This window comes from Leuciscus leuciscus, assembly GCF_965113295.1.
Source record: "Leuciscus leuciscus genome assembly, chromosome: 20".
Taxonomy (NCBI): Eukaryota; Metazoa; Chordata; class Actinopteri; order Cypriniformes; family Leuciscidae; genus Leuciscus; species Leuciscus leuciscus.
In genome coordinates this window covers 21,003,998-21,028,385 of record NC_138744.1, presented here as the reverse complement: position 1 = coordinate 21,028,385, position 24,388 = coordinate 21,003,998, and the positions used below count along the sequence as shown (strand labels likewise).

The window sequence follows — 24,388 nt, the reverse complement described above, 5'->3', positions numbered from 1 at the left end:
AGATGCACTAGTATAACTCCAGGGAATCATGAGTTATAGTAGTAATCTCATGCCTCGCAATGTCACATTTCAGTCTTTGAATGTTGAATTGGATTATTTATTTATTTTGCATGGTTATTGATTTTCGTGTGTGTTTCTGTGTGTGTGGGTGTGTTTGTGTGTGTGTGTGATGTCCTCAACGTTCCTGAAGAAAAATATTGAAATATATTTGATTGAATTTTAAATGTTTTTTTATTCTATCTTTGTCATTTTAAAGTTTTATCTAATGAATACAAATATTACATTATAGAGAACAATCAGTACAATTAATTCCATATCTGGTCTATTTTATATATAGGCTATATATACAGTATATATATAAAATAATATATATATATAATACATTTAAAAAAACAACAAAAAAACAACAACAACAACTGTGTGACAATTCAGTGACAAAATGTATACAAAAAGTGACAAAATGTATACAAAAAGTGACAAAATGACAAAAGTGACAATTTCGTCAACTTGTCACTGTCCTGGGCGTCTTTCACGCTGGTCCCGGGCCATCTGGCAGTCCTTATTGTCGAGCCCTGTACGACATTTCTTCACATACGTTTTGTTATTATTACAACCAGCATCGCGCCTTTGATTTAGCAGCTGGAAGAGAAACTCTCCACCAACAGAGCTAAATGATCTAAATCTGGAGGACCGCCTAGTCCAGGTGGGCTCACCTTCACACTCACTATCTCCTGTTAAGTTTAGCAGCATTTAATAATTTACGCCACGTTACATGTGAGGCGCTCCCTAACATTTTATTTTGGTCTAAATGCACTAAAACGCAACATGCTTAGCTAGCTTTCCCCCTTATAAAAATATTGCTAATATAGCTACGATACTCGCGTCTCTTCATTTTCCTCATAATACCGTTTGCTTCACATCCTTGGAAGTTTTTCGGACTATGTCTACATTAAAGCTACAATATGTAATTTTTTCCACTGCTAGGGGTCGCTAACCTCTTACAATAATAAAAGAGCGTATATTGATGACGCAGTGATAAGCGGAATCAAGGAACTTGCCGTCATGCTGATGGATCTAATAATGTTTATGGATGAGTGAAAACATTGATGTTTTTTAACATGACTGTGGTATGAAGCAGGTTGCGATTGCTAATGAGAGACATGCGAGTCCCGTGGATATAAAGGAATGAGGACATTTCATTCTACCGAACTACCCACAAGTACAGAATTACTACTCACACAGGTCAGTTTATTTGACGAATTAAACTTGTGAGGTAACGCAGCGCTGTTTCACTTGGTCTAACGTTACACTATCATACTAAACAGCATTTGAGTGTGTTGAAAGTTATGTTATTTTATGTGATAGTTTGTTGGCTATATGAGACTAGCAGTAAGCTGGATCAACATCTCAGCTCTCGGCATCTCAAAAACGCCACACTGATATTGATCCTCTTTTTATTTCTCCTTTTGTCCCAAAGTCTGCTTGCCATGATCCATAATGTTTGAACGAAACAACAACAGCGTACCGCTAAACATAACGCAGTTGTCCACATATGTCGCCATGGTTCCTATGGCAGTACTAGCAGAAACCAGAGATAACGTGGATATTACATCATTGGCAGGCGACAAGTGTTTAAAATTAAAGAAATATATAACACTGTGCAAGTGGCTTTTGGATATTTTGATACAAAATTCGTAAATATTGTACCTTTAATACAGATACATTTAAAAACACATATTTTTCTCTCTGTGTTGGCCTTCTGTCCACACTGAGATGGTGTTTTTGACCTGTGAAAGCTGGTCTCCCAAGTGGATAAATTGGAAAATGTAATTTTCGTGTTGTAGTCTGAACGTCTCGTTACGTATATAACCCTTGTTCCCTGAAGGAAGGAACGGAGACGTTGCGTCTGGTGTGATCTGACAAATTTGGATCTTGCCTGAGAGTGTAACTAAGAGTGTAACTAAGAGTGTAAACTAAATGAGCCAATGCTCATTGGCGTGCAAGACTTGCATATCACGCTTCTGGTAGAGTGAGCTCTCAACCCGAGGGGGCACGGCACGCCTTGGGTCTGGTACGCCAAGACGATGGCATCCACTATCCAGTGGTCCATCCTCTGCTTAGAGACAGCCTTTCCCCTCTGCTGGCCTCCATAACTCTGGTCCTGAAGCTCTGCGTTCGGTCCACGTACAGGCGGAAAGCGTGGAAGGCTTGGTCTGCCTCCTCCAAGGACAGCGCTTGCAGGTTCACCACTTGGTCCCTAAAAGGATTGGTGGGAACCTTGGGCATGTATCCGTATTCCTGCAGGAAGGACAACACAGCTATGACCGGGCATTTTACGGGGGCCTTCCCGGTGAGAGGAACACCACTCAACGTAGATGGAGCTCTCCCTGAAGTGATGGTTTCTACCACGTCTGATTTAATGTCGAACGTGACTGAGTGATGACGTGAACACTGAGGTATTCAAAAATAATGCTTATTGTACCCATAGATCTATGGTTTTGCCGGCATGTGCCTGCTATTCACTTTCATATTGTTGCTAAAGGTAAATGTTACTTTGTACAATCTTTGTATTAAATTCATGCAAAGGAGATTGCCTACAAAGAAAATGTAGCCTACTTACAGTTGCTCTGCAGCAGAACATGAGGGCAGTTTAGACCATACAGCAATTTAGTAGTAAGGTGTTTTTTAAGTAGTAATGTGATTTAAGCATTTTCAGACATTTCAGAGTGAGTGAGCACGTTTTGGAAAATGCTAGTGTGGACGGAGAGCATTTTGAAATGTATTCGGATTAATATAGACTTAGCCTCAGTGTGTTTGTTAGTAAACTGTTCAGCTGAACTCACTGTGTGTCCTGTAGAGTTCAGTATTGGGGCTTGCTGGCTGCAGTTTTGACTTTGTGATGTGATTGAGCTTAACCACTAGCAGGTGTGCTGAAAAGCTTGCGGCATGAGTGACACAAGGTGGTGGGGGGTGGAGGGGGGCCACTGGCGGGAAGAGAGGACAGTGTGTGTACGGATAGTACAATAACACAGAAGAATAAACATCAAATGGGAATATTGTTGAACAGTGTGTTTGAAGTTCTATAGCATTTAACTGGTTCTAAGTTAGATTGTGCTGGATGTTTACTAGTCAGGTGTTTACATGCTATTTTATCAAAGCAAAAGACAAGTAGCTAAGAATAAACAACATTTTCTAAGTTAGCTAGACCACAATAGGTTAAAAGGCATAAGGTAGCAACAGCAAACGTGTACATAACCAAGAGTGCCAGGTCATAAACAACAAGGATAGAGAAGTTTGAAATGGGTACTTTCGTGTGCAGTGAAGGGGGGCATGGAGACCAGAGATGGCTGATCAAAGTGCCCTGGTTGGGGGTTTACAGCTTGATGAAGGATTGAAAGTAAAATGGGGGTCTAGGCCATTTATGACTGTATAGCCCAGGAACAGTGTCTGGAATTGAATTATACCAGATACTGGCAGCAAGTAACAGAACCTGAGCAGATGTGTAACCTGAGAGTATTTCCAGAGGTTAAACGCAAGTCGAGCAGCAGCGTTCTGGATGCACTCAAGGGTATTACGCGCTGGTAACCTGGAAAGGGGGGAGTCGCAGTAGTTATAATGTGATTATTTGTTCATTGCCAGGCATTTTCTGAACTGATTTTGAGAGAAAATCTACCCTGTTTTCTTTATTAATACACATTCCTCATCTTATTGTGCTGGTCCATTCTGGTATGAAACGCCAATCCAATGAGTTCTCAATGGATACTTTTTTTTATTTCATTTATTTATTTTTTTATATCCTGTTTACTGTACATCCCAGGTCCATTGGAAATACATGTCTGTGGCGACATTTCTGAAAAAGACCTTTCTGACATTTCATTTTACATTGGTTGTTGCACGTATCGCAGCAGTTTGGTCTTGCTAAAATGTCCTAAACCTAACCTACCCTAAAACTCTAAACCTAAACGATTGTGTTAACAAAGTCAAATGTGAACTAAAAGCAAATTTGTTTAATTATCCGTACGTTTTATGTTGAGTTTTGTTTCACGGGACACATACCCAATCTCAAGTGTAATGCTGTACCAGCTGAGCAACTGAGCAATAAGTTTACTACATCAGAAAAGCTATACATGTGAATCTGGTTATGATGCAAATGTCAAAATGTATTAGTTTACAAATCATGCCCAATGGTAAAAAGGTTTTGAGGTCATCATATCATAGTATTGTGCAAGGACTGTGTAAAAAATAAGTCTAATCAATAATTTAAAGGAATAAAAATTGTTGCATTTCACATTAAACAACTACACTTACTGGTAGCTGAAAGCGCTAGCAAAATTAACCAAAGTAAATAATAAACAAACCTGCAAGGGTAGAACTTTGAATTAAAGCTAGATTCAGGCAAAGATTCCATGTGTGGGATTAGTTATTGCCAGCACACTAACACAATAAAAGTTGAACACAACCAATGCAAACACACAAATACAACAATAGGAAAACAGCTCTTTTGGAATGGTTTACCATTATACCATTTGAGCAGATTTTAAATGTTGTGATGCAAACTTGAAATAATTTGTTTTGTGATGGGTGTGTGAGTGGACTATAATTGGATCACTTTTTGTTCAGCATCTCCTTAAGGTTTTATAATCTCTCTTTGTGATTGAGTAATTTGTTTGATACTCAAAGAATGAGTCAACAAATAATGTGTGTTTGTGTTTGATAATAAACAACAGATAGTCTATATACACCAAGGCGTCAGGGAGGCCACAGTGGGTTCCCAGCGACGCTGTGAAATTCTTGGTTATCAAGCACACACAAAACACTTGCTGCATATTGTGATAACCTCTCTCTCTCTCTCGCTTTGCCCCCCCCCCCCCCCCCCCCCCATCTACTGAGGAAAAGCTGTAAGAATCTGAGCTTTTTTATTGAGTAACAGCAAGTCTTTCCTGTCTCAGTGTGTGGTGTTGTAAATGAAAGTTGCCCACTGTTATATATGTCTTATGGAACTTATGGATTTGAACAGTTATAAATCATTCTGATATTGGGATTAGGAATCCCTTCCCTTTCATTCAGCAGTTTTCCAGAGTTTTTATTTAGCTCTACCCCATGCAGAGGTACAGTTGTGCATGGTAACATTTAATAGGAATAACTACATTACCTCAGCTAGTTATCAATTAACAGATACACACAAAACCCTTACTACAGGAATGGTGATGGTTAATTATTGCACTGAGGTTTTGGATGGAGCCAGGTCAATATTTTTTTTATAATAGAAAAGAATAAGAAAATTATTTTTCCACACATCATATCTGGCATTGAACCAGCTCTATGTAGTGACACCCAGAGGCCAACAAGGGAAGTTATTCATTTCCAGACATTACAAGAGGTTTTGCCTGTAAATTATGGAGGGATCGTGTACATTTCCTATACATCAGTCTCTCTTGCTTTCTTCTTTCTCAGGTCGGTTTGATCCATTACTAAATGTGCAAGCATACCAGAGCTCGGCTCGTGTTGTGAGCCTGTGTAAATATGACCGTTTGTCAACATAGATCATCATTTTATCTGTGATACTTCAGCCAAATGTCTGTGGTCGAGACACATCCTTTGAAATCGATTTGCTGTAAATGTGAATCTTGTAATGTAAATCATATCTAATGGACTTTGATATTACCCTTCCAGCTCATAATGACACAGACGGAGACAAAAGAATGGGTAAATATGGAAACTGAGCTGTCAAACCATAGCCAAAGTTTAGTTAAATTACCTTAAAATGGCTGAGAAGAAGAGTTGGGGTGCTTTGCCAGCCCCAGCGTGTTTTCTACGTTCATAATGTTCTTTTCTCTATTCATATTTCATGTTTATCATCTGGGCGCACATTGTGTTTTCTTTTTTCCTTTCTGCCCACAGATGATAATGATAAGGGGAATCTGTCTCTTCAGTAAATTGAGGTCTAATTCCAGGCAGTTTGTTCATTCCTGCCTTTTAAAGAAAGCCAGGGGCTTAATGATAAAAGCTCTTCATTCATCATCTGAGCAGATAGTCTAAAATACAGTTTGGTCATTTTCACCCTACCTCATATTACCATATTTCTCTAGAGATAATGGTGAACATCAATCAAATAATATTGGTAATGTGCCACTTTAGCTGGTGGCCAGTTGATTTACACAATAAGGTGAAGACCTAAATTTGGGGATTTTTTTTCTTCCTGCATTTAAAAATGTTTCTGCACTGTTCTGTTATATTCACTGTAAAAGGGTAGCTGTGGTTGCCTGAAATTGAGTGAAAGTGACAATGTTTCAAGTTTTACTGGATGGAATTTTGGCACTTGTATATATTATAATATATGACTTTTCTTTTTACAGTAAATTATAATGTGACTCCTTTTTACTTAAAAAAAAAAAAAGAGCAATATTTGGTTATTCATACTTTTTGCTTCCAAAAAACATCAATTTAACCCTCACGTTCTGTTTAGAATAGATTGACCTTACTGTTTTTATATTTTAAAACAGTATTTTACATCTAAAAATGAATAAAAAAACAAATTCAATAATACAACAAAATACATTTAAAACAAAACAAAAAACAACTTTCAGGAGTGTATCTAAACTGTGTACACAACATTTTATCATGTGAAAATGTATTGCATTTTTTAAATATATTTACATTCTCTGAAACCACAAAGATAAGTAATTTAGGATATTTATATTTTTCATTTATTTTTTCATTTTATTTATAGTAAGTTTTCTTCTTAAAAGCCATGTTATGTTTTGGACACCGGTCCCCAACATAGGATACTGGTGTGCTGTTTTTTCCTACTTGACTGCAAGTAAACCAGCTAGACCAGCACTAACTAGCATATGCTAATCTAACCTGGGGGTAATTGTATAAACACAGCTATTATATTTAATCCATGTCTTCATTGGTCGTGTATTTGATTGGTTAATTACTCTTACTTAAGTAATTGTGCCCAGTTTGTTAGTCTGGGAAATCATGAATCCGATACCGTGCCAGCTCGACAGGGTGTTCCTCAAGGTTCAGTGTTGGGCCCAACTCTTTTTAGCATATGTATGCTTCCACTTGGACAGATTATTAGGAAATATGGCCTTGGGTGTCACAGCTATGCTAATGATACTCAATTTTACATCACCACTAGCCATCCCTGATGTCAGCTACACATTTGCTGTTTTGAGTGTGCCTTGAAGAAATCAGAATTTGGATGCAGCATAATTTCCTGAAACTGAATTGCTCCAAAACTAAACTTATGCTGATTGATCCGATAGCGGCTATACTCTGAAGATTGATCATATTAGTTTGGTTGTTGAATCCAATATGGTACTTCCCACTTCACTGGTATACAATCTTGGTGTCATTTTGGATCTTCAGCTAACATTGGATGCACATACAGTATAAAAAATGAGATAGCACCAGTGTATCTTTGTGATCTCATTAGTCCATATACTTTGTCACATTCTCTCAGTTCTGCTAACTCTCTTTTTTTTCTTCATCAGCCTTCATGTAAACTTAAGACCATGGGGGAATGATCCTTTTTTTTTCAAAGCCCCTAAGTTATAGAATGCTCTTTCCTTCACTAACAGAAATGCTCTGTAACATTGTAAAAAGTTGATTAAGGCACTTTTATTTAAAGTTGTTTTTAACGATCTTACTATTTTAGCACTTTTATCCTGGTTGCTTACTGTTTTTGCTGTAGCGCTTTGGGTGTAAGAAAAGCACATTATAAATAAAATATATGGCTTAAGAGCTAGTCTGACCATCTAGCAGTTAGCCAATGGATGTGTTGGATAAGTGTATGAATGGATAAGTCTTAATGCAACTTAAAGTGAAGAAAATCAGGTGGCCGCATAAAACACTCAGACTAATCTCATCATTATTTATCTCATTTGAATCAGAAAAATAAGACTGATTAACTGCTAGTTAGTCAGACTTGTTCTTAAGACATAGAGGTTAAAATGGAGGTTTATGCAACTGGCAGATGACTAACAGTTTATGCAGCAGAACCCTGGTCTGTTCAGCAGGAGAGTGCATGTTTACATGTTTCATTGACATACCAACATACAAGTCAACCTCTTTCACATTATTTTACACTCACCGTGGTGGTCATGCTATTGGGCTGATGGTGATATTTAATCTGCCTATCCCCGGTTTGTGAGTTTTGCGGCCAACCAGGGCGGAGAGGGGCGGTTTGTTTTGGAATAGAAGGCTGCGGCGAGGAGGTGGGAAGGGCAGAACCGCCACAGGACGGCTCGCCCTGTTTCCTCTCACGTTTGGCACTTTTATGAGAGAGAATTCCTGCCCTGAGATTCAGCCGATCTACAGTGGATTGTGCGATGGTGGGGTGCACGCTCAGGAAGATCTGTCTTCATAAACGTAGACATTAGTGACTGCTGCGTCTGCTCCCCATCCTTAGATCAGTAACCGAAGCTCAAGCCAGAGACTCACTTCTGCCATCATAATGTATGCCTCTGGTATTCTCCTTGTGTGGCGCGGAAGGAAGAATTTCACAGCACCTTTGTTTTGCTCATAAATCTCTGCAGTGAAACAATACTCGCTGTGGTCAGCGTGTGCTAATCATCATCCATCTCTCTTCCGCTTTAGCTTTATGTTGCGATTATCCTCAGAAAAAAAGCTGAGCTCTTAGGGAGGTCGTAATGATTCTTGCTCCGAAAACGTACTGAAACTTGTAACAGCGAGTGGTGCTTGAAGCTCATCTTTCCCCACGTTGACACTGTTGTGTGTCATCTCCTGTAGCTAATGATATTCTTTACAGACCTCTCCATTTGCACTTATATGCTGTTGACATGTCTGTTGAAAGTCTGGTAATACTTTCCAAAGCAAAGGCATTTTATATCTTCCTTTTAAACGCATGCATTTTAATCACCACTTATGTGCCTTGTTAGCCCTTCATGTCAAGTCAGTTAAAACTAAGATTTACTGTACTGTAGTTAAAGAAATCCTGAAACTCATTACTCATAAAATCAGTTTGTGGCTTTTGAGTGACGTTTAAGTCATATTGTACTCAAATATAAAATGCATATTATTATTATTATTATTATTATTATTTTTATTTTTTTTGTATATTACTTTTAGTCTTCACCACTATTACCATTACTTCTGTCTTCAGTTTCACATGGCCCTTTAGAAATCGTTGTAATTTACTTATTTGCTGCTCAAGCAACATTTCTTATTATTATCAATGTTTAACAGTTGTGCTGCTTAATATTTTTGTGGAAACCGTGATCCTTCTTTTCTGGATACTTCGATGAATAAAATGTTCAATAGAACATCCTTTATTTGAAATAGAAAGTCTTAACTGACAACTTTGATCAATTCAGTGCATCCGTGCTGGATGAAAGCATTCATTTCTTTAAAAAAAACTAAAAACGTGACGACCTCAAACTTTTAAACGGTAGTTCTAGTGTTTATACATTTAGTTTGCTACACTGAAAACTACTAAAATAGACCAATATTTTTCAGACACAAAATAACGAGAACCGGAATTAGGTTGGCAGTTGCAGATTACAGATAAATTCACAATAAAATACATCTAATAAACTAGAAACATATTAATTTATATAACAACGTCGAAAACAGTGACAAACGGCTGCATTTAACTAAATATTTTGCTACCAAAAAGACTAAATGCTGCACAGGGACTTCTGGTTTATTTATATAAAGCGTCCAAACAAACCAATTAATTCAAATGAATCAGACTTCCCAAAGTCTAATCTCTTGTCAGTTTGTCACGTCTGGTTAGAACAGTGTTACACAAGATCGACATCCTTTTGGTCTTGGAATAGCATACTGTTTGACCAATTAGTGGCCTAAAACTTTAAAGCTAGAGTTAGAATTAGATGCAGGAAGAACATTTTTATCAGCCAATGGTTGCCCTTCTATGGTGTAGATTTAAGGCAAGGGTTTGGTTAAGTATAGTGCTACAGAATTGGCTGATTGACTAATATGATTGTGTAGATAGATATTGATCGTAAATAGTAACCCAGTATACCAATACATAATTTACTTGTTTTTAGCTCGTGCAAAGAAAGTCCACCTAAATTATATAGCTATCATTATTTGCTCTCTTTACAAAATGTCTCCTATTGTGTTCCATGGAAGAAAGAAAATTTCAGTTAGTATGATCTATGTCTGTGAGCATATTCAGTAAAAGGTCTCCTTTAAATTCTCAGAATAATTCAGTAAAGCACTAGGCTTATTGCAAGACCTATTCTAAATATAAAGGTAATGACAACTCAAAGAGGATACAATGTTTCTATCATAGAGGTTAGCATTAAGACTTGATTGTTTTTGTTGAGAAAACGTTTCCCTTGGGACCTGTTCATGAGAGGAGCGGACCTAGGAAAGTACACAGTGATTTGTTTTCATTTGTTTGACTGAGATGACTACTAATTAGGTATCTCTTGCCATCTGAGGTCAGTTCTTACTAAGCTATGCTGAGAAATTCACTTTGTTATTGAAAGATCTACCCGGAAACTTTATGTTGGAAGGACATCACTGGGACGGGAGAGGAGGGAAAGGCCAAAGCCGACACGAAGAAGTCCCTCTTGAGTAAACAGGAGCATTGGAATTAATCAAAGAGTCTTTTTTTTTTTTTTTTTTACATACTTGTGAAATTGGCTGGAAAACTTTACCAATTCTCATTTGAGTGTTTACATGCATGGGATGAAAACAGATTTCAGAAAGTGCTGAACACACAGATTTTGAGATTTGTTTTTTCTATCACTCGTCATAGAAACACAGATGTATGTGGAAAACTGTTTTCCCACGGCCTGTTCATGTATTTGTACATGGATTACTTTTCGTAGAGGACAGAAACAGCAGAAGAAAACATCTACTTTGATTTACTATTAGTTAATTAATTGTCTTAGGTTGGATCAACTTGTATTGCTTTATTGATTTACTAAGGTTTAATACGCTGATTTCACGCAGCCGTTACTTTGAAATCGAAAGCGAGGCTCCGGTGGGAAGAAAACCGGAAGTGTCGCCTTTAATCACAGGAGAGTCGTGAATGCGATGGCGTATTGTTGTGTTTAATGATGTTGTGACAATTCTAAAACTGTACATTTCTTTTATACTTTAGACTATATACAGTGAAATTCATTTATAAATAAAATATATTTTTTTATATAATTCAAAAAGTAAAAAAAGAAGCAGGAATGAACTATATCCTATATTGGATATTAACATCCAATAGTGTAAATCGCGGCAGCAGCTTCAAGTTGTTAGTCCAAAGGCATTGTTGTTTATCTTTACTTTCCGGAGCCTCACTTTCGATTTCAAAATGGCGGCTGCGTGAAATCAGCGTATACATTTTATTATGTTGGTCTAATTTAAATTAAGAACCATGCAACTGTAATGCAATTATTTGTTTTTCCTGAATAAAACAAACAAAATATATCTTACCGTATTACAATTCAGAGCAACCATTCCACGAGGTCGCCTTGGAGAAATTATTAAATCAATATATTATAATGTATTTGTTTGTAGTTAAATTGACACCTGACACCTTTAAAAAAAAATCCACAAATTTTTTTTTCTAATAAAAAACATTAATTTATTTTCTTTAAACTTAAAAGTACATATACTTCATACAATTTAAAGGCAAGACTCATCTAAAAATGAAAAATTTATTAATTTTAACTCACTCTCATGTCGTTCCAAACATGTATGACTTACTTTCTTCTTAGCGATAGTGTGAAGAATGTTTCAACTGTTTTTGTTCATGCAGTGAAAGTCAATGGGGTCCAAAACAACATCGGTCCCCAATATGTGTTCAAACCTGCAACCTTTTAATTTCCAAATCTTTAACCATTTAACCAGAGCAGTCAGAGAAAAGAGAGAAAAGAGAATATGTGCATCATCTTGTTACGCCATGTACACATGTAACATGGCTTTGATGGATGCTCTTCTTCACCGCTGATCTGGTGGTTTGGGTTTGGAGATCTCTCCTGGGCCTTTGTTTATTCAGCTTTAATCAAACCCAGAATAGCAGATATGTACTGGGACACTGATGCAGACCTCAGCCCTCTCAAATCATCCTACCCAGCTGGGTCAAAACCTTCTCTTTTCATCTCAGTGCCCTTTGTCCCTCTATTTGAAAACGATCTCCTCATCCATTAGCACTTCAGGATCTTACTGTGATTTGCCAAAGTGAGCTTCCAGTGTAGGACTTGGATTTTACTGCCGTTTAAAGGCAGAAAGAATAGTGTGCTGCAGGAATGAGTACTAAAACTCGGAAATAAGTTTTGCACATTATTTGTCTTTGAAGTCAATTGTTTTTTTGAATGGGCTGAAATAAGGTTGGTGGTTAACACAAGCTCAATATATTTTTCTAAGACATAAATCAGTAATGATTCAGAACTTATGGTATTTTCAAGCTGTGAATGGTATGGTATGTTCATGTGTCTTGAAAAAGGCAGTTTCTAACAAATATCTAAATGGGACTACAGAGGCTATAGGGGACATTAAACGTCACCATGCTGAACTGGAAAACTCATCTACTCACTCGTCCGCTTTTACAGTCTTCTTGTGTTTATTCTCATGCTCTAAAATTTTCCAACTTGTAGATTCTAAATAAAGTTTGAAAGAGTTTTCGGAAGCTTAGTGGTGGTGACATTGAAGTCATGCTATTGTGGTGTAGTTTGCTTATGCCAGTAGAAAAATCCTACTGGAATTTTGTCAAGATAACCTATGTGGTGCTAACTTTCCGGTTGGCCTACAAAAAATGCTAATTTCTAACCCCATTTATGCAACCTCATTAGTGACTAATTTGAAACATTCTACATTGGTCAAAATAGCTCTCCTTGCACAAAATGACTCGACTCAATTCATTTTTTTATGCTAAAAAGTGTTGCTTTGCTAAAAGCACAATACCTTTCTTATCAGTATCTTTCTGTAATGAATGAAATGTAAGTTTATATTCATAATCAGCTTTTCTCTCTCTCTGTCCCCCATCTTAGATTCATTATTTTACTGAGCTTGTCGCAGGGCATTATGGGATTGGCTTAGTCTTTACTGACTTTACTGTCTTTAAATGCTGCCTTCACAGGTAGCTCACTTGGTTTTGGAATATAGAAGAGAAGAATGTGATCGGCAAAGACATATCTGTGAAAATAAGCAAAGGCTTCTTAGGGAAAGATTTTTTCTTATGAATTCTGAAAGGAATTCTTGGTCTAAAAACTGATGTTATGCATATCTTGAGCTGAGGAGGATATTGTTTTAAGTCTAAAGATAATCTCAGGGTTAGGGAAGAATTTTCTTTCAGGCAAGAGGACATTTCTTTGGTAGATGAATGGGCTTTAGCCATGGTAGGATTCTTTCCTGTTTTCTAGGTTATTATTTCTCAATTTTATCCATCATGATTACATTCATTGCTTTCCTTTGTTTTCCCATCAGCCCACCCCTCTCTTTCTCTCTTTGAGGGCAGTTATTGTGCAGGAGTCTCATACTGTCGTTTCACAGCCCCTTTGCAGCATATCACAACAAGTTCAGTCTGAGAATGTACTACTAATACAGCAGACTTGTTTAGAGTCCTGCTTTTTCAACATACTGAATACAGAGAATCTTTAGCGGGATATTGCTGGCAGAAACATAAACCTCGTGGCAAACGGGTTTGGTGAGTGTTTTTATTTTTTTATATACACGTGAAAATATCTAGTAAGAAAATTGAGTAAGCCTAACAGCATTTGCAGGATTCAGTGATAAACATAATAGATCTATGATTACTTTATTTTGTATCTTTGTAATGTTCGCAATATACTGTTGTGTATGGCAGTAGGTTGGTTTGGGCATTGACACAAATTTCTCAATTCGTTTCGATTCACAAGCTTTCGAGTTAATTTCTATACGATATCTATTAATTTGGGCCTATCAGGTACAGTACATGGCAAATATCCTCAAGGAAAATAATATCTCTTAACTATTGCTGTAACAGGGAACCCCATTTGGTATATTACTATAATATTAAAGGTTAAAATTAACTGATTTGTATAGGCTACTTAAATTACACATAAGGAGGTTTTTTTTTCTACAATAATAATGTTATAATAATATTTTATAATGACATTTATTTATTTATCTATTTTTTTAAATATCAACTTCTAAATGGTGGCTGTCATAAAAAACGACGGATTTATTCAAAAATACATTACACATTGAAGAGCAGGTTAAGTAATCTTTCAACATACCTTCTGATGTTCATTTATGTTAATTTCGTGCTATAACTAGTGGTAAAGCAGAAGAGATGATCAGTTCACTAGCACCCGCGCTGCCGCTAGAGCTGTGGCATATGTTTATATGTGAATAAAAGCCTAAATTCAATTTGTTCATCATATGAAGACCGAGTCTCTTCAGAATATTTGGACTGAACTTAATTGATTAGTTTTACAATCTCTTTATGAACTTTTCGAAGTGTCAAAGTGGTAGTTGCGTAGCTGTCAATGGATGGACAGAAAGCTCTCAGATTTCATCAAAAAGATCTTTATTTTTGTTCTAAAGATGAATGAAAGTCTTACGGGTTTGGAACAACATGAGGGTGAGTAATTAATGACAGAATTTTCATTTTTGGGTGAACTATCTCTTTAAAAGCTGTATTATTTTACATGGTGTGGGTTGCCCTCATGGGGGCAGCCTTGTTAATGTTACATGACTAGACAAGAACTAATCATTATTTAACCAGCATTCCCACCTAATTGTACCTTCCCATGAGAGTAGTTCTCAGTTGTGTTGATGCGAGAGTGTGAGGGCTTCAGACGCAATACAGACTGGCATACTGCATGTGAGTCTGTTCCAAATGGGCAAACTATCTTCAGGGAGACAAAGGCCCTTTGAGTGGTGGGGTAAGTCACTTTGCCAAGAGTGGATTATGTCCATTTTAGTGACATCACAAAACAAAGCAGCCTATTCCGTAAGCAAAGCTGCTCTGAATGGCACCGTTATCAGCACCTCAATATGCAGTTTGGCTCAGACCATGGGGGCTTGAGGTTCCCTGAGGATTGCTGTAACACCTTCTCCTTTGCTGTATTTATTTTGTCATTGAGGAAATTGTTTACTCTTGTTTATAGCAACCTTTTTTTTGGCTTAATTGGCTGTCAGAAAATTGGCATTAATAGATGCCAGTTGGCTGCATGCATCGCTAATAAAACCACCCCTTTTCAAATAGCTCTGAATGGGACTGATAAAATAATTGCTTGAATGCATTGGGAGTTGGTTGTCTAAGCTGTGGGTGGGATGGTGATCGAGATCATGTCACATGAAGTTTTAGAAGCCAATAGATTATCTCACCCCAGTGACTCCCAAAAGACATGTAGCCTCAGTGGAGGGATTGATGAGGTGTTTATACAACTTATTAAATTATTTATATTTTTTTACATTTATATATATATATTTGCACACCCTTTAAAAACCTCTTCATAATAAGTGCAAACGCATTGTTATTTACTTGGATTGTATTTTTCATTATTTATTATATTATTTATTATTATAATATGTATACGTTTAATTTATATGTTAATAATATGCATTTTAAATGTTATCTATAAATGATTAATTTACCATTTTATTTATATTTATTAATACTTAATACACACCTGTTTGAGCGTGTGGGGTTGTTAAGATATTTTTAAATGTTTTTGAAAGAAGACACTTATGCTCACCAAGGCAGCAATTGTTTGATCAAAAATACAGTAAAAACAGTAATATTATTACAAATGAAAACATCTGTCAGGGCAAAGCTTAATTTTCAGCATCATTACATTTACATTTACATTTAGTCATTTAGCAGACGCCTTTATCCAAAGCGACTTACAAATTAGGACTAATATAAGCGAGTCATCATAAAGAGGCAAAAAACAACAACAACACAAGAAGTGCTCAAAATATGAAGTTCAGGTATTATTCAGAGTAGTATAAGCCTGATAAGTGATGTTTCAAAGGAAAAAACATCGTGTTTTTTTATTTATTTATTTATTTATTTATTTTTATGAGGTTAAGTGCTCACGGAAGAGATGGGTTTTTAGCTGTTCATTCCGGATGAGGGTGGGGAGAGTGTTCCACCAGCATGGAACTGTGAATGAGAATGTTCTGGAAAGTGATTTTGTGGCTTTCTGCGATGGAACCACGAGACGTCGCTCGTTGACCGATCGTAGGCTTCTGGTAGGGATGTAGACTCGTAGGAGTGAGTGAAAGTAGGAGGGAGCTGAGCCTGTGATGGATCTGTAAGCAAGCGTCAATGCCTTGAACTTGATGCGAGCAGCGAGAGGTAGCCAGTGTAGAGAGATGAACAGAGGAGTGACGTGGGCCCTCTTGGGCTCGTTGAAGACAAGACGAGCTGCAGCATTCTGGATCATCTGTAGGGGTTTGATTGCACATGCTGGAAGTCCAGCCAGAAGGGCATTGCAGTAGTCAAGCCTAGAGATGACCAGGGCCTGGACGAGAAGTTGTGTTGCATGCTCAGTTAGGAAAGGCCGGATCTTCCTGATGTTGTGCAGTGCAAACCTGCAAGATCGAGCTGTCTTTGAAATGTGGTCTGTGAAGGTCAGCTGGTCATCAAACGTTACTCCAAGATTTCTGACCGACCTTGATGGGGTGATTAATGATGATTCTAGCTGGATGGTGAAGTCGTGCTGTAGAGACGGATTGGCAGGGAGGACGAGAAGCTCAGTCTTTGCCAGGTTGAGCTGCAGGTGATGTTCCTTCATTCATGTGGAGATGTCCGCCAGACAGCTTGAGACCCGTGCAGCTACTGTGGGATCATCTGGTTGAAATCATTACTCCAGTCTTCAGTGTCATATGATCCTTCAGAAATAATTGTAAATGCTGATTTGTTGATTAAACCACTCGATTCATATGGATTAATTTTATGACACCTTTCTGACCTTTTTGGATCTTCTAAATGTTTGCCTCCCAAGTTTCATTGAAATATCTTTATTTGTGTTTCAAAGATCAACCAAAAGTCTTATTAAGTCTTATTAATTCCTTAAAAAATACTTACTGACCCCAAACATTTGAACAGTATATACAGAGTATAGTTTACCGTATTTATTTATATGCCCCCCCCGGTTTCACAGACAAGGCTTAAACCTAGTCTCAGACAAAAATGCATGTTTGAGCTGTTTTAACTGAAAGTTAAACACATTTATAAAAGCTGTTTAAATGCCTTAATTGAACTAAGGCCTAATCCTGGCTTAACCTATGTACTGTTTGTGAAACCAGGCCTTGAAGTATTTGTAGCCACAACATATTCTGGGTTAAATCAGATTGCTTATGTCATGCATTCAGAGTCTGCTTCAGTTGGCTCCCTGTGCTTGCTCTTCTAACCCTCACAGCAGAACATGTTGTCAACAGCGTTTCACCTCCTCGCTGGCTTACCACATCAACAACCTGAGCTCAAATGTCCACTGATATCACAAAGCAGGTCAAACAGACCAAGCAACTGCACTAAAAAAAAAACACTTTGAATTTAATATCACAGAGTGCAATCCATTTAAACTGGTTATACAGAAGTTTACTTAATCCGTATGCATCAAGGCTTCATGAATAATGTGTGTTGGCATTTAATGTAGCGTAGCTAAAAACGGGTTGGGGATTTCCGCATGGGCCTGGATGGTGAAAGTAAACGTTGAAATTAAGTTTTATTTTTGTGTGTTTGTGATGTTGGGATTTAGAGTTTCTGTTATGTTGAAGTTTTGGGGGTTACCATTGTGGTGAAGAGTTGAGCTTGTGCTTGGGTTGATGACAGGTTAATGTACTTGAAGATAATGCTTGAGCTCTGAGTAATTATTGTGCTCTACCATTCATTTAAAGTAAGATTTAACATGCAAATATGCACTGTTGCTATAGCTTATACAGTGCTTGCAGAATTATTAGGCACGCTGATTTTCTGATCATATTTTTTTTTCCCCAGGCACATTTTACCAATTCCAAACCACATTAATCTTAATAACTGCTACTCATTTTGTATTTAATCATTTATAAGTGATATATAATTGTTCATGAAGGCTGGAAATGAAAAACGCCTTATATTCAGGTGTGAAGAATTATTAGACACGTTTTCTTTTACAAATAAAATAAGCCAAAAAAGATATTTAACTCGGACTGAAAAGTCAAGAATTATTAAATGCCCATGAGAAGGATGCAATACTAATGCAATACTAGACAATGGCATGACCATTGGACAGTGAAATGCTCATTGGGTCACCTTAAGAATTAAGGGGAAGAATTAAGTGTGAAACCATCAGGAACCCTTTAGTCTCCAGCGCCACCAATTTACAGAACTGCAACCTACCTGGAGTCTCCAGAAGTACAAGGTGTCAGGATCTCAGAGATTTAGGTTAGGTAAAGAATCCTAAAAAATGACCCCCACTTAAGAATCACAAGCTGAAGTGTAGTAAAATACACGAAGATACATTTTTTATAGGCTTTATAGACAGACAGATTGGGAGTGACTCTTGAAGGACCAGCACCATATGCTCTTGTACCACTGTTTGAAGAATTCATCTTCCAGAATCTGGCAGTAAGTTTTGGAGTTCATTTTTAGTCCATCTCTGCAAAACAGACTTCAGGGTAGGAGATGGACTAAAAATGAACTCCCAAAACTTACTGCCAGATTATTTTGTGAAGCAAAATACCTTTCCAGGTATCTTTGTTTTCACAGCCTACCTAAACTGGTACCTATTTCTCAACAGTGGGATAAAAAACCTGTGCATCCCGACATCCAATCAGATTGGTGCTGTAGCTCATTTTATTTGCATTAGACACTCCATACTGATACTCCATTCAAATGTTGGGTTTGACTGCGCAAACTCTTCAAAAAGAGACATTTCCAACCTGATAGACATTAGCATTTGGACATACTTTTGGAATGCTGCTAATATACGGTTATTACTGCCTTGTCCCTCTGCAATCCACATGATCCTTCGTTTCCTCATTTGTGACAGATTTATTTTGAATCTTGCTTGATTTGCTGCATGGTTGTAAATCCAGCCTGGGAAATGGAAAGGCAGTTAGTCATGTGTGCCCGTGTGTCCTCGCAGGCCTTTCAGCTGCACTGGCTGAAGGACTCTGTAGTATTGATGGTCCCCTTGCTGTGTGTCAGTACGGGCCCGCGGCCAATCCCAGAGCTTTGTCTCGAGACAGTTGACGGACATGCTTATTTATTAACAATTAGATGCTCAGAAAAAAAAGCTCTCTTCTGTGGGCCTTATGTTTGGCAGGCGTCGGAGTTCCAGCAGTTCAGAGGATGTTGAAAATGAGCTATTTTAACTAGTTTGGAAGAGAAAAAAAATAATGCTCTGAATTATTTTGCTGTGATTACCTATATTAATTATTTGGGGCGGGAATCTTTAGGCACCTTATGATCCCATCTGATTCTGATTCTGGGAATGTGATTCTAAAAAACAAAATTCTTGATCTACATTCTTTCTTTTTTTTTTGACTTTGACTTTTTAAATATAATTTATTTGTGCATTTTTTATTTCTCTAGTTATGTAATTATAAGTACTCTTTGAAATAATTACAAATTAATGATAAATCAAAACAGTTGTTATGAACTTTTATTAAATAACTAAAAATAGTTTCAAAACATAAAAGCACATTTTGATATGATGTGTCCATTTAACCAAGTGCAACACGTTCCTGGATCAACATCTTTGTTGATTAAGGAACAACATTCCAATCAACCAATCAGATTTGAGGAATTTTGAGTTTACAGTTTGTCAAGTTTAGGCTTACAACCAGTGTTAGGTGCTTACATCAGTGTTATTCGCCTGTCATTTCCCTCTGATTTTAGGGATAACTTATGGGTAGGGTTAGGTTTAGAGGTAGGAATATGGTTAGGACAACATTTTTGGACAGGAATGTTGTTCCAGGACCAACAAAATGTGTCGAAGAATCGATTCAGAATCGTTAAATAGTTTTTTCTACCCCATAATTATCCACTTTAAGTTGCGTTTAATGTATTTATAGAAGGTGTTTAGTGGCGTTGAGTGTTTGTTCTGAACAACTCTGTATTATATATAGGAACTCTATATTTTTTAGACCGTCGTCACCCTGACGCTTTCTTTTGTCCGCAGATCTCTCTTCTCCTTCACACTATTTGATTTCTGGAAAGTTGGAGACGTGTTTTCTTTCTGACAGGTGGAAGTTCTCTCGCCGACTGAATGAGAGCAGGGAACTCTGGGAGTTTTTGTGGTTACAGCTCGTGCTCAGCTGCGTACGTCCGTTCGCGGTCTTCCAACATGTGTCTTTGTTTATTCCTCTGCGGATTCCCAATGGAAAAGTGGACCCTCCCATGGCCTGAGTTGCAGATGTACCCCATTTATGACCGTGTTTGATCCTAGAGTCCCATCTTAAAGGATCTGCATTCTTGCTCAAAACCCCTGCCCAGATTACAGAGTTACTGTCCTGTATTGTTCTGTGTAAAACAGAGACTCAGTAGTGTGATTTATGGTAGGACTTCTTTTGATGATGGGTTGGGTTGAGGAGGAGTGGGGTCTTTTTGCTTTGCAGAAAGAAAAAAACAATGCAAAATATGTTTTTGATCAGTGGTTGACTTGTGAAACCATACAGAATAATGAATGAATTTGACTTTTCCTGTCTTGTGTAGTGCAGATCTGTATCTGTGAACAGGAGATGCTGGATGAATCAGTGAATCCTGCAGTTGGAATGCATTATCTCAGGTTGAGAGGTTAGATGTGTATGCGGACACAATGTGGGTCTCTTATAGGAGGTCAGGATGGATAAACTGTATTTCCTCAAATAGCTTGATCTATTGAAAGAGTGGTTAGCTGGTGATATTATCTCATTAAATATGCGCTAATTTGCATATATTTCCAGAGAAATCTGAACATTGGATAAAGCCAGATTCAAAATTCGTGTTTCATTTTGTTGACATGTTAGAGTCAAAGGTTTTTACTGAGGGGATTTTGGATATCTCTTTTTATCACACCATTAATCAGAAAAAACTGTCAACAGCCATAAAAAAATCTGTTTTTGCCCCGTTTTTAGGTATAAAATGTTGTATAAATAAGAATCTGAATATATGAACAAACTCCTCTGTAAAAACCTTAAGAATATAGATAGGAATAAAACTTGAAAGTTCGGTGTATGTAAGTGCTGCTGAAGTGGAGATTTCTGGCTCAAAGTATGAGAAAAAAAACATTTTGAGAAAACTGCCTTTAAAGATTTGTATTGTAAAAAGTCATACTTTTTTAGTGGAAACAACTATTTACAGACACAATATCTTATCAAATCATTAGCAACAACAATACAAACCACCTAAAACACATCAAAACTTATAACACAGCATTTATGGCCTTCAGCTGAACAGAACCCCAGTAAAAAAACACACAAACGGTCCCATGTAATTGGAAATTGACATCAGCCAATGAGATTTCGCTTTTAGAATTAAATGTGCCATTGTACTTTCACGATTGGTTGCTGATAAAAAAGGAAATGACCATATTTGGATCCGACAACATTGTACAGGAGAGAGAGAGAGCTTTCCAACGGTATATGTGATGATGGTGCAGACAACGATAGCGGTGCAACATGTTGGTTTAGAACGCCAACTTTTGTTGAATTTAGGAGAAATCTACAGACGCAAATAGACAAAGTGTAGTAAAATAAAGACCTAAATGTGTATTTTGGCCTTTTTTTCACCACAAGTCTGAAAGAAGACATGTTATTGAAGACAAATAGGCCAAAATCTCAAAATTGACCAGTGAAAAAAACAAAAACAATGTTTTTGCCTGCCATGTCTCCCCTTAATATTGTAACAAAATTCAAGGCGACGGGAATCGTTCAACGTAACTTTTTATCATTAAATAGACAAACAACAAAACGAATGTAAGGAGCAAGCGCCTCACGGCCGACTGCAGCATAGAAACATTACAAAATAACAACTTAAATGTCCCAGGCCTGGTTCTCTGTCGTCACTCCTTTTTTTATCCTTCCAGAGCTCCTCCGTGGGACTCGAGACCAGTGTGTGGCGCAGGTGTTGCTCATTAACGTGCAGTTGTGTAATATAGATCAATAATTATTATATGTGATAGGGCTGTACGCAATTTTTTTGGGGTGTTAGCAGGTGCTAAGGACCTGAAAAAAATGAATTAGCACAAATCAAAATGTATTAGTGCACAGAAAAAAAGATCTTTAATTGCGTTGTTTTCATTTTGACCTAAAATTATATTTTAATATTTTTTCAACCTAGAAATATACTTAGAACAACAAGATGAAATGGCATTTGATCTGACACTTTTTTAAAATTGAGATTGGGATATATTTGTAAATGAAAATGTAGATTCTTGCTTAGTGAACTATGTGCATTCGTACGAGAACCAATAAAAACATCCATTTAGTTTTCAGTAGCATGAAATATATTGCTTATTATCACAAATGTTTTTTTTTTTTTTTTTTTTTATATAGTGATTTTTAATAGCAAATGTGAGCAAAATTGTAACTGCACAGCCTTGTATGTATAGATGTGTTACAACCATTTTAATATTGTTCAGAGCAACACTGTCTGAAATAACAGTGTCAGTGGATCTGTTCAAAGGATCTTTGAAGCTTATCAAAAGTATTTTCCTCTTGGATGAACTTATGTTCCATTATGACATCTTCTAGGATAAAGAAGTAATCGGTGCATGAGCGAAAGTTCCAGATAAGTCACCCAGAAATTGTAGACCTATATTTTGGTTCAGATCTGCAGCGTTTTGACAATTACGTACTGGAAAACTGGAGTAAACTTTTGGATGATTCTCCAGTATCACCAGGTGCCTTAAATACACTACTCCCCTCGGCTTGTGTGTATTTGTGTGTGTGTGCGTGTGTATAAAATCCCCATCTGTTTTCCGATACAAATCATGACATGTGTGTATCTCCATTTTGGCCAATTTCCTGGTGTTTTGCTAGCTTATAATTCGTTCCTTTAAACTCTGAGAAACCACCATGCTGCAGTTCACATTCAGTGACAGAAATCTGTCTCGCAAAGTTTTTAAACACTTTTTTTAAACACGCCTGATCAAAAGAGAGAGAGAGAGAGAGAGACAAAAACAGGTTGATGTTAATGTAACAGCTCGTCGATCCAAACTCAGGGCCTCTCTATGATTAATCTTCATTTCGTGGCTGCAAGCACCTGCTTTTTTGGGGACAGCGGCGCTTTACGAGGCTCCAGCTATGAAAATAAGTGCATGCAGGAGTAGGCCATGCACCGCAGGGCTTTGAAATGCAATTAAGTACTTTCAGCATCTGTTACTGCAACAAGAGCACTACAGCTTTTGAGGACGACTGAGGAGCTGCCAAAGGTTCTTACTGACTGGCCGAGGTCCAGACGTTTGATGCAGAATCCTCTGGATCTGTTGTTCTTGAATGACACTCTTAAACATACACTCAAAATAAAGTCTGTCCTGTGCATGTGCTTCCATATCCTGGTACATGTTTACAGGGTAGGACATATAATGTGGTTCTGCATATGTTTATACATGCTTTGCCTCTCTGTGGGTCAATGTGTCACACATTTTCTTTGAGGGCCCAGCGATTGCAAGGCCTAGTCTATTGGCGAAATGTGAAATAAAATGTACCAATATGTATGGTCACATACATTACTGCTCAAAACTTTGTGGCTGGTCAGATTTCTCATTTGCCTTCAAGGGCGGCATTTTCCTTGCTCAAAAAATGCAGTAAAAACAGTAATATTGTTAAATATTATTACACTTTAAAATAACTGTTAATTTTCTCAAGTTATGACCAAATTTCAGTCTGTTTCTCATACAGAACTATTGTTTGCCTTTCGAGGACTTGGAATATAGTGCATTACTTCATTTAAGGATACGTTTATGGTGCTTTTTTGTCCTTTTTGAATCTCATGAGCTCCAGTCTCCAGGATGTCAGACCGTACCTCAACACATTTGAATTGGTGGAATCCGGTGGATGTGTCCCTTTTATCACAAGCAGCTTCGTGTTTGACCTAGAAGCGATTACCTACAGTATATACTGTACTTTCTCCCTTGCCCTTTTTAAGTCATCTTCCAAATGATTCGGTAGAAAACCATAGAGGTAGAACTTTCACAATACATGCAATCTATTAACTCACAAATAATGGGTGTCTCAGATTTCTTGAGAAACAATGGTAAGTTGTAGTAGAGGGATTTAAACAGTCTGATGGGAACCTTGCAAACGAGCACGATCCCAAGGTAAGATATCAGAACGACGAAAGGTGATCAGCTCAGGTTTATTCAGCAGGGGTTTCGTGTTCCACAGTCCTCGCTGGCATAGAAGAGTAAACTTTTGTACATGAGTGCAGTTGAGTCAGCATGTATCAGCATGGTGCATTTGTGTTGTAACTGCATCCTACAGCTGAATCCTT

General features: G+C 37.4%; 1 protein-coding gene and 2 long non-coding RNA genes across 8 annotated transcripts in view; 2 read left to right on the top strand and 1 right to left on the bottom strand.

Annotated features, from left to right (window-relative positions):
• fhod3b (formin homology 2 domain containing 3b) overlaps positions 1-24,388 on the top strand; it is a 177,347-nt gene that overhangs the window by 62,858 nt on the left and 90,101 nt on the right. Inside the window, exon 1 of one of the 6 annotated variants that reach the window (XM_082149962.1) lies at positions 11,706-13,642. The exons of the other annotated variants lie outside the window; for them this stretch is intronic. The gene's annotated coding sequence lies outside the window, so the exon portion shown is untranslated. Of the gene's footprint in view, positions 1-11,705; positions 13,643-24,388 lie in introns of those variants that run through there. 6 annotated transcript variants of the gene reach the window in all.
• LOC309483936 lies at positions 1,642-9,372 on the top strand. Its single transcript, XR_014200675.1, has 2 exons — positions 1,642-6,680; positions 6,830-9,372. It is a non-coding gene; the product is annotated as an uncharacterized lncRNA (long non-coding RNA).
• Positions 10,125-11,510, bottom strand: LOC309483932. The gene is made up of 2 exons (XR_014200671.1): positions 11,337-11,510; positions 10,125-10,942 (listed from the first exon to the last, which is right to left on the bottom strand). It is a non-coding gene; the product is annotated as an uncharacterized lncRNA (long non-coding RNA).